Source organism: Limulus polyphemus, unplaced genomic scaffold (assembly GCF_000517525.1).
Source record: "Limulus polyphemus unplaced genomic scaffold, Limulus_polyphemus-2.1.2 Scaffold4280, whole genome shotgun sequence".
In the NCBI taxonomy this organism is placed as follows: Eukaryota; Metazoa; Arthropoda; class Merostomata; order Xiphosura; family Limulidae; genus Limulus; species Limulus polyphemus.
Genome location: NW_013669890.1, coordinates 21,369 through 27,980, shown reverse-complemented (window position 1 = coordinate 27,980; position 6,612 = coordinate 21,369). Strand labels below are relative to the sequence as shown.

General features: G+C 35.6%; 1 protein-coding gene across 2 annotated transcripts in view; it reads right to left on the bottom strand.

Annotated features, from left to right (window-relative positions):
• Positions 1-5,653, bottom strand: part of LOC106470905 — an 81,271-nt gene extending 75,618 nt beyond the window's left edge. For both annotated transcript variants that reach the window (XM_013931482.2, XM_022399539.1), the window contains exon 1: positions 5,444-5,653. The gene's annotated coding sequence lies outside the window, so the exon portion shown is untranslated. The remainder of the gene's footprint in view (positions 1-5,443) is intronic.
• Between the last annotated feature and the right edge of the window lie 959 nt (positions 5,654-6,612).

Below are 6,612 nucleotides of genomic sequence, written 5' to 3'. Positions count from 1 at the left end.
TATTAACCTTCTAGAATACCACGTGTCAAACAGAGGCTAACAGTGTTATCCTTCTAGATTATCAAGGAACCAACAGTGACAGTATTAACCTTCTAGAATACCACGTGTCAAACAGAGGCTAACAGTGTTATCCTTCTAGATTACCAAAGAACCTGCAGTGACTGGTCTAACATTTCAGATAGGGATAAATATTCTCCCAAAAAATCAAGTTTCGTCCCTGTACTCACAATCAAGGCTTCTAAAGTTCTTTCCTAATTTTTAACCCTGTCTGGTTGGTTGATAATAACGCCATGGCTCCAACGATAAAACACAAAAGGAAATATGGAATTTCTTTCCCCTACTTTTCTATTTACCCATTTTCTTCGCTTCCTTCCAATTTTTTTTCAGTTTTTTAGATTTTCAAATTCTCCCCATGTTTTTTGGTCATTATTCGCAAGAATATTTATTTTGCTTTGAAGTTACAAAGGAATTAAAAGTAATATAACTAAAGTTCCAGATTACCTATTGTCAGTTCTAGCTTCCTAGATTACCAAAGAACTAACAGTAATTAACGGTAACTTAGAAAGTTACCAAAACTATCAGTGGCAGTATTTGTCCTTTAGATTACCAAAAAACCCTACAGAAACAACGATAATCGCCGGGGACCAAAGCGGTTAACACTGTTAATGTATGTTGTTTTTGGTTGCTTGGTAGTCTAGTAGTTTGTTGGTTTCTTAGGAATCAAAAGAAACCATCAAACTTTTAGGATACAAAAATCCAAAACAACAAAACCTATATTAACAGTATTATTCGTATGGATTCCTAAGATTACAACCAAACATCTAGGTTAAGAAATACTAAAAAACAACCTACAGTAACAGTCTTAACGTCTGGATTTCTAAGAAACCACCAAACTTACAGTCACCATCTATCAAAGAACAAAAAACTTCAGTAACAATTTTAACCATCTAGATGTCTAAGAAACCACCAAATTAATAGACCACCAACGTCTAAAGTAACAGTGTTAATCGCTTTTATTAGTAAGAAAAAAACTTCTAGACAATCAACTACCAGAAAACGTCCCACAGTAACAGTGTTAACCATCTGCATTCCTAATAAACTACGAAACTTCTAGAGCACCAACTATCAAAAGATAACCTACAGTAACAGTGTTAACCATCTGCATTCCTAATAAACTACGAAACTTCTAGAGCACCAACTATCAAAAGATAACCTACAGTAATAGTGTTAACCATCTGAATTTCTAATAAACCACGAAACTTCTAGACCACCAACTATCAAAAGATAACCTACAGTAACAGTGTTAACCATCTGAATTTCTAATAAACCACGAAACTTCTAGACCACCAACTATCAAAAGATAACCTACAGTAACAGTGTTAACCATCTGAATTTCTAATAAACCACGAAACTTCTAGACCACCAACTATCAAAATATAACCTACAGTAACAGTGTTAACCATCTGAATTCCTAATAAGCCAGGAAACTTCTTGACCACCAACTATCAAAAGATAATTTCCAGTAACAGTGTTAACCATCTGAATTCCTAATAAGCCAGGAAACTTCTAGACCACCAATTATCAAAAGATATCCTACAGTAACAGTGTTAACCGCTTGGATATCTTAGTAATAATGAATCTTCTAGTTGCCAAATACCAAAAATATTCTACAGTAACTGTGTTTATCGTCTGGATTAAAAAACAACAACAACAAAAAAAACTTCTAGACCACGAACAACCAATAAACACCCTACAGTAACAGTGTTAAGGTCAGGGTTCCTAGTAAACCACCAAACTTCTAAACCACCAACTTACCAAAAAACAACATACAATAACAGTGTTAACCGCCTGGAATTCTAATAAACGAACAAACTTTTAGACTACCAAAACAACAACAACAACAACAACAAAGAAAATCTACAGTAACATTATTAACCGTCTGAATTTCTAAGAAACCACCAAACTTCTAGACTACCAAAAAACTTACAGTAAGAGGGTTAACCGCGTTAAGTCTTAACAAACCAACAAACTTCTAGACCACAAACTACCAAAAACAAACTACAGTAAAAGTGTTAACCGTCTGGATTTCTAAAAAAACCACCAAATTTATAGAATACCAACTACCCAAAAAACAAACAAACTATAATACCAATCACCGAATGGATTTATAAAGAAACCTGGAAACTTCTGGACCACCAACTTACCAAAAAACAATATACGGCAACAGTGTTAACCGTCAGGATTCCTAATAATCCACCCAACTTCTAGACCACCAACTTACCAAAAAACAATATACGGCAACAGTGTTAACCGTCAGGATTCCTAATAATCCACCCAACTTCTAGACTATCAACTACCAAAAAACAACCTACAATAACAGGGTTACTCACCTTGATCCCCAAGAAACCAACAAACTTCTAGACTACAAAGTATCAAAAAACAACAACAACAACTACAGTAGTAATCCTAATCGCTTTGATTCTTAAAGATCATGAAACTTCTTGACTACCAACTACCAAAAAAACAACCTACACGAACAGTATTAAACGCCTGGACTCCTAATAAGCCACAAAAACCTTTAGACCACCAAGTACCAAAAAAAACTAAAAACCTACAGGAACAGTATTAACCACAAGGATTCCTAATAAGCCACAAAACCTTTAGACCACCAAGTACCAAAAAAAAAAACAACCTACAGTAATAGTGTTAACCGTCTTGATTTCTAATAAACCACCAAATTTCTAGACTACCAAATACCAAACAACAACCTACATTAACAGGGTTAACCGTCTTGACTCTTAACAAACCACCAAACTTCTATACCACCAACTACCGAAAAACAAACTACACTAACAATGTTAACCGTCTGGATTTCTAAGAAACCACCTAACTTCTACGTTATTGAATACCAAAAAAACAACAAAAAAACAAACAAAAACTGCCTAGAGTAACAGAGTTAACCGCCTTGATTCAAAAGAAAAAGACTGAATAACAAAAAATATCCAAAAATAAGAGTATTAAACGTTTGAATTTGTAAGAAACTAACAAACTTCTAGAATACCAACTACTAAAAAAACTTCTGTAATAGCAATAACCGTATGGATTCCTAAAAGAACCTCCAAACTTCTAGACTACCAACTTCCAAGAAACAACCTACAGTAAGGGTGTTAACCATCTGGATTTCTAAGAAAACGCCAAACTTCTAGACCACCAACTAGAAAAAACAACCAAAAGTAACAGTGTTAACCATCTGCTTCTCTAGGTAACCACAAAATTTCTATCAAAGAAAAATCTATAGTAACAGTGTTAACTGCCTTGATTCATAACAACCTTTAAAGTCCTAGACAACCTAATACCAACAAACAATCCACATTAACAGTGTTAACCGCCTTGATTCCTAACAACCACCAAACTTCTAGACCACCAACAACCAAGAATGACCTACAGTTACAGTGTTAGTCACCAGCATCCCTAAGAAAGTAACAAATTTCTAGACAACAAACTATCAAAAACAACCTACAGTAACAGTGTTAACCGTCTGGATTTCTAAGAAACCACCAAACCTCTATATTATCAACTACCAAAAAACAACCAACAGTAAAATTTTAACCGTCTGTATTTCTAAGAAACTTCTGTACTACCAACTACAAAAAAGAAACCTACAGTAACAGGGTAAACCGCCTTAATTCCTAAAAAAACACCAAACTTCTAGGTTACCAACTACCAAAAAAACCAACAACAAACAAGCTACGGAACAACTACAATAACAGTCCTAATCGCTTTGATTCTTAAGAAACCATCAAACTTAAAGACTACCAACTACCAAAATATAACCCACACGTACAGTGTTAACCGTCTAGATTCTTAAGATACAACCAAATTTATAGACCACCAACTACCAAAAAAACAACCTACAGTAAGAGTGTTAACCGTCCAGATTCCTAATAAAACATCAAACTTCTAGACCACCAATTTCCAAAAATCATTCTACAGAAGAGTGTTAACCGTCTGGATTCATAAGAAACTCCCAAACTTCTAGACTAACAACTACCAAAAATCAACCCACACGTACGGTGTTAACCGTCTAGATTCCTAAGGAACCATCAAATTTCTAGACCACCATCAACAAAAAACAAACTAGAGTAACAGTGTTAACTGTCTGAGTTTCTAAGAAACCATCAAACGTCTAGACTACTAACTACCAACAAACAGCCTACAATAAACCATCAAACTTCTAGACCACCAGCTACCATAAAAACAACCTACAGTAACAGTCTTAACAGCTTTGATTCCTAAGAAACCATCAGATTTCTAAACCACAAATTACGAAAAATTAACTTGTATTAACAGTATTAACCGTCTGGATTCATAATAAACCACCAAGCTTTTAGACCACAAGCTAGCATAAAAACAACCTACAGCAACAGTCTTAACAGCTTTGATTCCTAAGAAGCCACCAGACTTCTAAACCACAAATTACGAAAAATTAACTTGTATTAACAGTATTAACCGTCTGGATTCATAATAAACCACCAAGCTTCTAGACCACCAGCTAGCATAAAAACAACCTACAGCAACAGTCTTAACAGCTTTGATTCCTAAGAAACCATCAAACGTCTAGTCTACGAACTACCAAAAAACTCCTTACAGTAACAAAGTTAACCGTCTGGTTTTCTAAGAAACCACTAAACCTCTAGTCTACGAACTACCAAAAAACTCCTTACAGTAACAATGTTAACCGTCTGGTTTTCTAAGAAACCACCAAACTTCTAGTCTACGAACTACAAAAAAACTCCTTACAGTAACAATGTTAACCGTCTGGTTTTCTAAGAAACTACCAAACTTCTAGTCTACGAACTACCAAAAAACAGCCTACAGTAACAATGTTAACCGTTTGGTTTTCTAAAGAACCATCAGCAACAATATAAACTTTTAGATTTTCTAAGAACCTAAAGTAACCGTACTGATCGTCTGAATTCCCAAGGAACTATTAGTGACATTACTAACCATATAGTCAGCCAAGACACTATCAGAACTCTAGTTAATAACCTGGTATTATTATGTGTTTTGACGATCGTGATCAATACCATAATATCACTGCTGGAAAGTGCTATTTATAATTCAAGTTACTAAATGCAAGTAAACATATACTAAATTATGAATAAATGAAGTAACCGTGAAGCCTATATTTTTAACTCGCTGAAATATAGTGCACATATATAAATACATGTATATGGAGTTCACGGTCGTTTCATTTATTCATAATTATGTGCATTATACTTTGATCAGCATTACCTAATTTTAAAATTGTAAAAACAAAACTCTCGTGTTTTTTTATGTAACAGAGTGTGTTATACTAGCTGAACGCACTACCTTAGCTACTAAGGAAAACCATTCCATTGACCAGAGTAAGGACTAAGAGTGAGACAGGAAAGGACCTTACTTGGAGTGCCGATACGAGTTTGTTGTTGCGCCACAGGTAGAAGATGAACTCAATGATGCTGGCTGTATGTTCGACGGGAACCAATTTTACTAGATTGCAACTTCGGAGTGTCGAGGAATGCTTGGTGGGCTGCAATCTCAGCATTAAATATTTCCTCAGCCCCAGGGTCCTAATTCGTCGGTCGCCTGCCATCGCGCGTCACCTGCCACCCACGCGCTACGAGGCCAAGCGAATGCCGTCTATTTCCTGCTTGACGTAAGTGGAGAACTTGAGATGTTGGGATGTTCCATTAGGGGACGCTTAGAGCACAGGCCAACGCTCGCTACGATGGCAACAGATGTAGCAGTAGTGGGATATTTAATAAACAATCTGGCGGGGTAAACAGGGGAAGGGGAGGAAGATTCAAAAACTGATTTTGTTTTATAGCTTTGGAAGGATCGTCTACATTGAAATATTTCGGTGGAAGTCGAATTTTGTATGAAAGAAGTAATATCTTGCAAAAAACTTCAAGGCTCTAGTGACAGTTCAACATTCTTCAATGAAAATCTCCATGTTTCCTTACAATAAAACGGCAAATGAGGTAACTTCTGCCTTCCAGAAGCTGACAATTCAACATTCTTGAAGGGAAAACTCTGTTTCCTTGCAAGAAAACGGCAAATGAGGTAACTTCTGCCTTCCAGAAGCTGACAGTTCAACATTCTTGAATGAAAAACTCTGTTTCCTTGCAAGAAAACGGCAAATGAGGTAACTTCTGCTTTCCAGAAGCTGACAGAAAGTTAAATGCTTTGGTAAACTCACGACTCCTTGCGACAATGTCGTACATTCGGTTGACTAGAAAACTAGCGACAACCTATGTTATTATAATGTTTGTAACAGGTAGGTAATAAGCTAAACTCAACTACTGTCGATAATATTCCGAACTATCTTTTTTCGACTTGACTTTTTTATGGTATGTTCGATATTGAATCAATGGTACAAATTTAGAAAAGCTCGCGGATGAATATTTTCCAAACTGCAAGGTAAAACGATATGAACTTTGCAATAAAGAGGTTTTGTTATTTTTTTCTGATTGATATATACAGTATAACTTGAAGATGGATAATAATGTACACGGTCTTAGAATCACAATGAGAGACGACACTTTTCAACGACATTCTAAAAAAGCCAAT